Source organism: Halichoerus grypus, chromosome 9, assembly GCF_964656455.1.
Source record: "Halichoerus grypus chromosome 9, mHalGry1.hap1.1, whole genome shotgun sequence".
In the NCBI taxonomy this organism is placed as follows: Eukaryota; Metazoa; Chordata; class Mammalia; order Carnivora; family Phocidae; genus Halichoerus; species Halichoerus grypus.
In genome coordinates, this window is record NC_135720.1 from 96,636,622 (window position 1) to 96,648,427 (window position 11,806).

Here is an 11,806-nt window from a genome sequence, read left to right on the forward strand (position 1 = left end):
GGGAAAATTTCTAGAAACACAATCTCTCAAAAGTGAATCAGGAAGAAATAGAAAATCTAAACCGACCAAGTACTAGTAACAGAATTAAATGGGATTCACAGGTGAATCCTACCAAACATTTAAAGAAGAATTAATACCTAGTCTCCTTAAACTATTCCAAAAAAAAAAAAAAAAAAAACCAGAAGAGGAAGTAAAACTTTCAAATTCATTTGAAAAGGTCAGCATTATCCTGATATTAAACCCAAAGACACTACAAAAAAAGAAAACTACAGGCCAATATCTCTGATGAACATAGATACAAAAGTCCTCAATAAAATATCAGCAAACTGCATTCAACAATACATTAAAAGGATCATTCACCATGATCAAGTGGAATTTATTTCAGGGAAGCAAGGATGGTTTAATATTCACAAATCAATCAACATGATACACCACATTAACAAAACAAAAAACAAAATCACCTCAATAGATGCAAAAAAAAAAAAAAAAGCAGTTGACAAAATTCAACATTTTTTCATAAAAGTTCAATGAAGAGTGTTTAAAGGGAACACACCTCAACATAATAAGGATGACATGTGAAAGACCCATAACTAACATCAAACTCAACTGTGAAAAAAATGGGAATTTTTCCTCTAAGATCAGGAACAAGATGAGGATGTTCACTGTCACCGCTTTCTTTCTGCATAGTACTGGAAGTTCTACCTATAACAACCAGACAAGAAAAAGAAACAAGAGGCATCCATATTGGTAGGGAAGAAGTAAAACTGTCACTATTTGCAGATGACATGATACTATTTATAGAAAACCCTAAATGTTTTACCAGAAAACCATTAAAAATGATAAATGAATTCAGTAAGTTCACAGGATACAAAATTAATATGCAGAAGTCTTTTGCATTTCTTTTTTTAAACTTAATTTTATTTTATTTAAATTCAATTAACATATAATGTATTATTAGTTTCAGAGGTAGTATTCAGTGATTCATCAGTTATATAACACCCAGTGCTCATTGCATCACGTGCCCTCAATACCCATGAACCAGTTACCCCATCCCCCCACCCTTCTCCACTCCAGCAACCCTCAGTTTGTTTCCTATGATTAAGAGTCTCTTATGGTTTGTCTCCCTCTCTGATTACGTCTTATTTTATTTTTCCCTTCCTTCATCTATGTTCCTCTGTTTTGTTTCTTAAATTCCACATATGAGTGAAATCATATGATAATTGCCTATGATTGATTTATTTCACTTAGCATAATACCCTCTAGTTCTTTCCATGTCATTACAAATGGCAAGATTTCATTTTTTTTGATGCCTGAGTAATCTTCCATTTTATATATATATACCACATCTTCTCTATCCATTCTAAACAGATCTTTTTTTAATTTAAATTCAATTAGCCAACTTATAGTACATCATTAGTTTCAGATGTAGTGCTCAATAATTTATTAGTTTCATGTAACACCCAGTGCTCATCACATCACGTGCCCTCCTTAATGCTCATCACCCTATCCCCAAACCCACCTCACCTCCAGCAACCCTCAGTTTGTTTCCTATAGTTAAGAGTCTCTCACTTCTCCAAAGAAGACATACAAATGGCTAACAGACACATGAAAAATGCTCAACATCACTAGCCATCAGGGAAATACAAATCAAAACCACAATGAGATACTACCTCACACCTGTCAAAATGGCTAAAATTAACAACACAGGTAATAACATGTTGAGGATTCAGAGAAAGGGGAACCCTCTTACACTGTTGGTGGGAATGCAAGCTGGTACAAACACTTTGGGAAACAGTATGGAGGTTCCTCAAGAAGTTAAAAATAGAGCTACCCTATGACCCAGCAATTGCACTACTGAGTATTTACCCCAAAGATACAGATGTAGGGAAAAGAAGGGGCACATCTTCCCCAATGTTCATAGCAGCAATGTCCACAATAGCCAAACTGTGGAAGGAGTCAAGATGTCCTTCAACAGATGAATGGATAAAGAAGATGTGGTCCATATATACAATGTAATATTATTCAGTCATCAGAAAGGATGAATACCCACCATGTGCATCGACATGGATGGAACTGGAGGGGATTATGCTAAGTGAAGTAAGTCAAGCAGAGAAAGACAATTATCATATGGTTTCACTCATAGGTGGGACATAAGCAATAGCACGGGGAGGACCATAGGGGAAGGGAGGGAAATCTGAAGGGGAAGAAATCAGAGAGGGAGATGCACCATGAGAGACTACGGACACTGGGAAACAAACTGAGGGTTTCAGAGGGAAGGGGGGTGGGGGGATGGGTGATGGGCATTAAGGAGGGCATGTGTTGTGATGAGCACTGGGTGTTATACACAACTAATGAATCACTGACCACTACATCAAAAACTAATAATGTACTATACAGTGGCTAACTGAACATAATAAAAAAAATTTTTTTATTTAAAAAAAAGAGTCTCTCATGGTTTTTCTCCCTCTCTGATGACTTCCCCTCCCATTCTGTTTTCCCTCCTTCCCCTAAGGTTCTCTGCCCTTTTCTCATTTTCCACATATGAGTGAAACCATATAATTGTCTTTCTCTGATTGACTTATTTCATCCAGCATTTCTATACACTAATAACAAAGTAGAAGAAAGAGAAATTAAGACAACAACTCCATTTATAATTGCACTAAAAAGAATAAAATACCTAGGAATAAATTTAACTAAGGAATCTGCACTCTGAAAACTATGAAACACTGGTGAAGGAAATGGAAGGTGATGCAAACAGATGGAAAGATTTTCCATGCTCATGGATTAGAAGAACCAATATTTTAAAATGTCTGTACTAAAAGCCCAAATGTCCACTAACTGATAAATGAAGAAGATATAGCATACACACACACACACACACACACACACACACACACACACACACACACACACACACACACACTGGAATATTACTCCGCCATCAAAAAGAATGAAATCTTGCCATTTGCAACAACGTGGATGGAGCTAAAGAGTATCATGCTCAGTGAAATACATCGGTCAGAGAAAGACAAATACCATTTGATATCATTCATATGTGGAATTTAAGAAACAAAACAGATGAACATAGAGGGGAGAAAGAGAGGCAAATCAGGAAACAGACTCTCAGCTATAGAGAAAAAACCAATAGGTGATGTGTATTAAGGAGGGTGCTTGTGATGAACACTAGGTGTTGTTTGTATGTGATGAATCATTAAATTCAACACCTGAAACTAATATTACACTGTATGTTAACTAACTAGGATTTAAATAAAAACTTGAAAAAAAAAAAAATAAAATGTCCATACTACCCAAGGTCATCTACAGATTCAATGCAGTCCCTATCAAAATACCAATAGCATTTTTCACAGAACTAGAACAAATAATCCTAAAATTTATATGGAGCCACAAAGATCCCAAATAACCAAAGCAATCTTAAGAAAGGAAAACAGAGTTAAAGACATCACAATCCCAGATTTCAGGATATTCTACAAAGCTATAGCAATCACTGGGTGATGGCCCTTGGTCCCAGTGGCAGCTGGGTTGCAGGTCAACTGGGGCAGGTTCCCCTTGCCTCTCCCCCATGGAGGAGGCAGTGCCCAAGGCTGCAGCCCCTGATGCTCTCACCTCCATCTCTATGGCAATGGTAATGAAGGCCAACGAAGGCCCTGGCCCTGCAGCTCAAGAAGCAGTGGCCAGTGCAGCCTGTGTGGGTGTGTAAGCGGAGGTGACCAGGGCCAGATCGTGGAGCAGAAGTCACATGGCTGGCCTCCAACTGGGGCTGGAGCGACTCTGCCAGGGTTTGAAACTTTAAATGAGAATAAAGAGTATTATTTACAAGGAAATGAGAGTGAATAAGTCATCTCTCACTGCTTCCAATCTTTTTTTCACGAGAGACTGTATTAAACTTATGTATTTGAGGATTGCATGATCCTGCTTCCAGCACCAGAGGTTTCTCTGTTTTGTGATCAGTGTGACTCACAAGAACTTCTTTAGTAACAAACAAAATGACCCAGGGGTGTGGAAAATATGACTTTTACATTGGTCTGGGATTGGCTATAAGCTCCAGCATTTTCATTGGCGGGAGTTTTATTTTGGGGAAAAAAAAAAAAGAGGGTCTTCTGTGACTTGCCAGAAAAGGCTCCATGAGAACAGGTCAAGGTGGCCATGCATATCTTAAACAATAGGTGTTATCTGAAAACAATGGATCATGGATCACTACTTTAAAAACTAATGATGTACTGTATGGTGACTAACATAACATAATAAAATTAAATTTAAAAAAAAAGAATGGTTGTGGTGGACTGAATTGCTATCAATGGGAGCAGATGAGGCAGCCAACTTTGCTGCATATGCCTTTGCACCAACCACCCTAGTGACTCCGTTAGAAGCTCTCAGCGTCCTAGTAAGTGCCATTCTTTCATCATACTTGCTGAATGACTCAGTCTTCATGGGAAAAATTGGATGTTTGCTAAGTATTCTAGGATCTACAGTTACGGTCATTCATGCTCCAAAAGAAGAGGAGATAGAGACTTTAAGTGAAATGTCTCACAAGCTGGGCGATCCAAGTTTTGTGATCATTATGTCATTGATCTTAATCTTCATTGTGGGACCTCACCATGGACAGACAAACATTCTTGTGTACATAACAATCTGCTCTGTAATCGGAGTGTTTTCAGCCTCCTGTGTTAAGGGCCTGGACATTGCTATCAAAGAGCTGTTTGCTGGAAAGACTGTGCTGTGACATCCCCTGGTCTGGATGCTGCTGCTGAGCCTTATAGTCTGTGTGAGCACACAGATTAATTATCTAAATTACCCTGGATATAGTCAACCCTTCCATTGTGACTCCCAATATATTATGTATTCTTCACAACATTGGTTTTAACTTGTTCAGCTATTCTTTTGAAGGAGTGGCAAGATATGTCTGTTGAGGATGTCATTGGTACTTTGAGTGGCTGCTTTACAATCATTGTGGGAATATTCTTGTTGCATGCCTTGCATGCCAAAGAAAACCATCAACAAAATGAAAATACAACCTACTGAATGGGGGAAGATATTTGCAAATGATATATCCAAAGGAGTTAACCTCCAAAATACATAAAGAACTTATACAACTCAGCACCAAAAAAGCAAATAAAATGGGCAGAAGACCTGAATAGATATTTTTCCAAAGAAGACATCCAGATGGCCAACAGACCCATGAAAAGATGCTCAACACCATTCATCATCAGGAAAATGCAAATCAAAACCACAATGAGATATCACCTTATACCAGTCAGAATGACTAATATCAAAAACACAATAAATAACCAGTGTTGGCATGAATGTGGAGAAAAAGGAACTCTTGTACACTATTGATGGGAATGTAAATTGATGCAATCACTGTGGAAAGCAGTATGAAGATTTCTCAGAAAATTAAAAATGGAGAAGATCCAGTCCAAGATGGCAATGTAGGAAGACTCTGAATTCACCTCCACAGACATACCAAATCTATCTCTAATTATAAAGCAATTCCTCCTTAAGAAAAACTGAGGGCTGGGGCACCTGGGTGGCTCAGTCATTAAGCATCTGCCTTTGGCTCAGGTCATGATCCCAAGATCCTGGGATCGAGCCCCACATTGGGCTCCCTGCTCCACGGGAAGCCCACTTCTCCCTCTCCCACTCCCCCTGCTTGTGTTCCCTCTCTCAGTGTCTCTCTCTCCCTGTCAAATAAATAAATAAAATCGAAAGAAAAGAAAGAAAAAAAGAAAGAAAGAAAGAAAGAGAGAAAGAGAGAGAGAGAGAGAAAGAGAGAGAGAGAGAGAGAGAAAGAGAGAAAGAGAGAAAGAGAGAAAGAGAGAAAGAGAGAAAGAGAGAAAGAGAGAAAGAGAGAAAGAAAGAAGAAAGAAAGAAAGAAAGAAAGAAAGAAAGAAAGAAAGAAAGAAAGAAAGAAAGAAAGAAAGAAAGAAAGAAAGAAAGAAAGAAAGAACAGGGCTGACTGAACAGCTTCTGTACAATAAAAGATAGAGGGAATGGGAAGAGAGAGGAAAGCACAGTAGCAAAGGGAACCCCTACCTCAGTGCTGCAAACTGTAGAGGGAAGGGAGAGTACAGAGGGACCAAGAGTAGATTCATCATTTCATGGAAAACAAATAGCCACAGTTTCAAAGATCAACTATTACATAAAAGATTCAGCCTTAGAACCCTGACAAACTGCAGGGGAGCTGCTAGAACTTTCTCTGTGTTAGAGGGGATGTTGAATGCTATGGCTTACACTCCCTGTCCACCTCTAGAGTGCAGATGGGAGCACTGTCTGGATGTCATAGCCAGCCTGCCACATCAGGGACACTGGGTCCCTAGTCCACACCAGCCCCAGATGCTCTGGGACACAGAAAAATAGCTATGGTTTAAAATAGCAACTAGTATATAAAATAGCAACCCTAGAACTCTGCCAAATGGAGCCATTGGAACTTGTCACAGTTTACACTTCCTCTCCGCCTTGATAACATGAATGGGCATACTGTCCAGGTGCCCTAACTGGCTTGCCACCTCACACCACACCAACTCCAACCATCCCACCAAGGTAGCTCCTGGTACACAACAGGACACCCCTGGTCAGTGCTCACTACAGCTCCAGCTGTCACGCAAAGATGACACAGATGCAGAGAACCCTGGAACACTCCAGGCCTGCACCACTCTGGCTTCATACAGATTGCTAGGGCACCCCTGGCACAGAATGCTCCAGGTTCTCCTGGCTGGCACCTGCTTCAGCTCCAGCCACCTCACCAGTGTGTCCCTGGCATGGAGCACCCCAGGAAATTCTGGCCCAATCTGCTTCAGTTGTGGCCACTTGGCCAAGACACCCTCTGAGCAAATCCCCCCAGGACACAGTGGCCAGCACGGGCCTTGGCTCCAGTCACCCCAACAGGGCACCCCCTGTTCTCAGCACCCCAGGGAAGCCAAAGACACCCTGACTTGCATCCCCTGTCCTGCACTCACTTTGGCTTTAGCTGTTCTGCCAGGGTGTCCTCTGTGTGAAGAGCTCCAAGACTCCCCATCTTGTACCCACCTCATCTTTAGCTGTCCTGTCAAGATGCCTTCTACACATAGAGTCCCAGGACCCCTTCTGCCTCTTAAGCTTTAGTTTTTATGCCAGGGCACCCATTGCATGAAACACCCTGGGATTCTCCCAGGCTGTGCTGGCCTCAGCTCCTGTTGCCCCACCAGGGACCCCTGGTACTGAGTACCCCAGGACACATTGCACCCACTTTGGTTTCAGCTGTCCTGTTAGGGTGTCCTCTCTGCATATTCTTGAGACCCTCCTTGCCTGTGCCCACTTCAACTTTAGCTGCCCACTTCCTGGAGAGCCCCTGGACCGCCTGGCTGACACTTCACCTCAGCTCTAGCAACTTTACCAGGGTGCCTACTGTGCAGAGAGCCTTGGAACATCCAAGTATATATCCACTTCAGCTTCAGATGTCCTACCAGGGCACCCTCTATGCAGGGAGCCCTGGGAACCCCCAGCTTGCACTTACTTCAACTTCACCTGTCCTACCAGGATGCTTTCTGTACATAGCACCTCAGGGCCCCACCGGCCTCACCAACTTCAGCTTTAGCTGTCCTGTCATATGCTCTCTATGCAAAGAGCACAGGAATAACACTAGCCTGTGTCCACTTCAGCTCTAACTGTCCCAGCAGTGTGCCCACTGCACAGATCACACTGCGACCCCTCAGCTTGTGCCCACTGCAGCTTCAGCTGTACTGCCAGGGAACCCTCAGTATGAAGAGCCCCAAGACAGCCTAACTTATGCCCATTCAGCTCCAGCCATCCCACCAGGGCAGTGCCAGCACAGAGTGCCCTGTGACCCCCAACCCAAACCAACTACAGCTCCACCCAACCAGCAAAGGCCACCAAATACACAGTCTACACAGGGGATGAACATACACAAGACCATTTTTCAAGTTTAGGAGAAGTAGCTGTTCCGTTTAATTCATTAAAAAAAAAAAAAAAACACACACACACACACACACAGAAAATCAAACAAAATGGGGTGACAGAAGAATATGCTCCAAAAGAAAGAACAAGAAAAAACCTCCAGAAAAAGAAGAAATGAGGACAAACAATATGCCTGATAAATAGTTTAAAGTAATGATCATAAACATGTTCATCAGGCTGGAGAGAAGAGTGAAAAAAAATCAGAGAGGCCTTCAACAAAGAAATAGAAAATATTAGAAAGGACTAAGAGTCTCTCATGGTTTTTCTCCCTCTCTGATGACTTTCCATTCAGTTTTCCCTTCCTTCCCCTACGATCCTCTGAGCTGTTTCTTATATTCTACATATGAGTGAAACCATATGATAATTGTCTTTCTCTGATTGACTTGACTCTAAACTATGGGAAACAAACTGAGGGTTGCTGGAAGGGGGATGGGTGGGGGAATGGGGCAATTGGGTGATGGGCATTAAGGAGGGCACATGATGTAATGAGCACTGAGTGTTATATGCAACTGATGAATTATTGAACTTTACATCTCAAGTTAATGATGTACTATATGTTGGCTAATTGAATTTAAATGAATGAATGAATGAATGCATGAAAGAAAAAGAAAGAAAAAGAAAATATTAAAAAGAACTAATCAGAGTTGAAGAATACAATAATTAAAATAAATACATTACAGGGAATCAATAGATTAAAAGATGCAGAAGAACAGATCACCAATTTGGAAGACAGGATTATGGAAAGTACTCAAGCTGAACAGCAAAAATAAAAAGAATTTTAATAAATGAAGATAGATTAAGGGATCTCTTGGACAACATCAAGCCCAAAAACATTTGGATTATCAGGATCTCAAAGGATAAGAGAGAGAGAGAGGGGGGAAGAAAACTTATTTGAGGAAATAAGCTGAAAACCTCCCTAACCTATGGAAGGAATTAGATATCCAAGTTGAGGAAGCACAAAGTTCCAAGCAAGAAAAACCAAAGGAAGTTCACACCATGACACATAATAATTAAAATATCAAAGATTAAAGATAAAAAGAATTTTATTTTTTATATATTTTTAAATTTGAATTCAATTACCCAACAGAGTATATCATTAGTTTTTGATGTAGTGTTCAATGATTCACTAGTTGTGTATAACATCCAGTGTTCATCACATCATGTGCCCTCCTTAATGCCCATAATCCAGTTACCCCATCCCCCCACCCACCTCTCCTTCCGTGACGCTCAGTTTGTTTCCCAGAGTCAAGAGTCTCTCATGGTTTGTCTCCCTCTCTGATTTCTCCCCCTTCGGATTTCCCTCCCTTCCTCTATGGTCCTCCCTGTGCTATTTCTTATGTTCCACCTATGAGTTGAAACCATACGATAATTGTCGTTCTCTGCTTGACTTATTTCACTTAGCATAATACCTTCCAGTTCCATCCATGTCGATGCACATGGTGGGTATTCATCCTTTCTGATGGCTGAGTAATATTACATTGTATATATGAACCACATCTTCTTTATCCATTCATCTGTTGAAGGACATCTTGACTCCTTCCACAGTTTGGCTATTGTGGACATTGCTGCTATGAACATTAGGGTGCATGTGCCCCTTCTTTTCCTTACATCTGTATCTTTGGGGTAAATACCCAGTAGTGCAATTGCTGGGTCATAGGGTAGCTCTATTTTTAACTTCTTGAGGAACCTCCATACTGTTTTCCAAAGTGTCTGTACCAGCTTGCATTCCCACCAACAGTGTAAGAGGGTTCCCCTTTCTCTGAATCCTCAACAACATGTTATTACCTGTGTTGTTAATTTTAGCCATTTTGACAGGTGTGAGGTAGTATCTCATCGTGGTTTTGATTTGTATTTCTCTGATGATATGTGATATTGAGCATCTTTTCATGTGTCTCTTGGCCATCTGGATGTCTTCTTTGGAAAAATGTCTATTCATGCCTTCTGCCCATTTCTTAACTGGATTATTTGTTTTTTTGGGTGTTGAGTTTGATAAGTTCTTTATAGATCTTGGATACCAGCCCTTTATCAGATATGTCATTTGCAAATATCTTCTCCCATTTCCATAAAGGAGGTTATATATAAATCTCAGGGCAACCACAAACCCAAAACCTATAATAGATATGCAAATAATATAGAAAAAGAAAACCAAAACTAACACTACAGAAAGTAATCAATCACAAAGAAACAGAGCAAGAAAGAAAGAAACAGAAAAGCACTACAAAATAACTAGAAAACAACTAACAAAATGGCAATAAGTACATACCTATCAATAATTACTTTAAACATAAGTGGTCTAAATGCTCCATCAAAAGACATAGAGTGGCAGAAGAGATTAAAAATAAATACCCATCAATATGCTGCGAACAAGAGACTCACTTCAGATTTAAAGACAAATACAGACTGAAAGTGAAAGGAAAGACAAAGTATTCCATGCAAATGGAAGTAAAAAGAAAAAGAAAATCCATAGTAGCAATATATATATATCAGACAAGATATACTTTAAAACAAAAACCGTAACAAGAGACAAAGAAGGGCAATACATAATGATAAAGGGATCAACGTGAAAAGATGTTTGTAAATATTATAATTGTAATAATTGTAAATATCTATGCACAGAACATGGGAACACCTAAATACATAAAGCAAATATTAAGAGATATAAAGGGAGAAACTGACAATAAAACAATAATAGTAGGGGACTTTAACACCCCATTTACATCAATGGATAGATTATCTAGGCAGATAATCAATAAGGAAACAGTGTCTTTGAACAACAGGACAGACCAGATGGACTTAACAGATACATACAGAATAGTTCATTCAAAAACAGAATACACATTCTTTTCAAGTACACATGGAAAATTCTCCAGGATAGATCACATTAGGCTGCAAAAAAAGTCTCAATATGTTGAAGAGGATTAAAATAGTATCATGCATCTTTTCCAACCACAATGGTTGAATGATATGAATGAAAATGAAACTAGAAATCTGTAACAAGAAAAAAATTGGAAAACACACAAACACATGGAGGCTAAACAACATACTACTAACCAACCAATGGGTCAACAAAGAAATCAATAAGAAATTAAAAAATACATGGAGACAAATGAAAATGAAATACAGTGGTCCAAAATCTTTTGGATATGGCAAAAGTAGTTCTGACAGGGAAATTTATAGTGATATTGGTCTAACTCAAAAAACAAGAAAAGCCTCAAATAAACAATCTAACTTCACACTTAAAGTAACTAGAAAAAGAGAAACAAAGCCCAGGGTGAGTAAAAGGACAGAATAATGAAGATTAGAGGAGAAACAAATGACAGACACTAAAAATTCAATAGAGAAGATCAATGAAACCAGGATCTGATTCTCTGAAAAGATAAACAAATTGATAAACCTTTGGTCAGATTCATCAAGAAAAAACAGAGAGGACACAAATAAGTACTATAAAAAATGAACAGGGAGAAATAATGACTGACACTACAAAGATACAAAAGATTATAAGAGAATATTGTGAAAAATTGTATGTCAACAAATTGGAAAACATCGAAGAAATGGATAAATTTCCAGAAACCTATAATCTTCTAAAACTGAGTTACAAAAAAATAGCAAATCTGAAGACTTATTTTTAGTAACTAAATTAAATCAGTAATCAAAAAACTACCAAAAAAAAAATAATAAAATGCCAGGACCAGATGGACTCACAAAAGTCTTCTACCAAATATTTTTAACAGATTTAACAACTATATTTGTCAAACTATTCCAAAAAATAGAAGGGATGGGTACTAAGGAGGGCACTTGTTGTGGGCCCTGGGTATTGCATGTAAGTGATGAATCA

The 11,806-nt window shown here is 39.3% G+C and overlaps 1 pseudogene; it reads left to right on the top strand.

Moving 5' to 3' along the window:
- The first annotated feature begins 4,288 nt into the window (after positions 1 to 4,288).
- Positions 4,289 to 5,040, top strand: LOC118555533 (magnesium transporter NIPA2 pseudogene; annotated as a pseudogene).
- Positions 5,041 to 11,806: the final 6,766 nt, after the last annotated feature.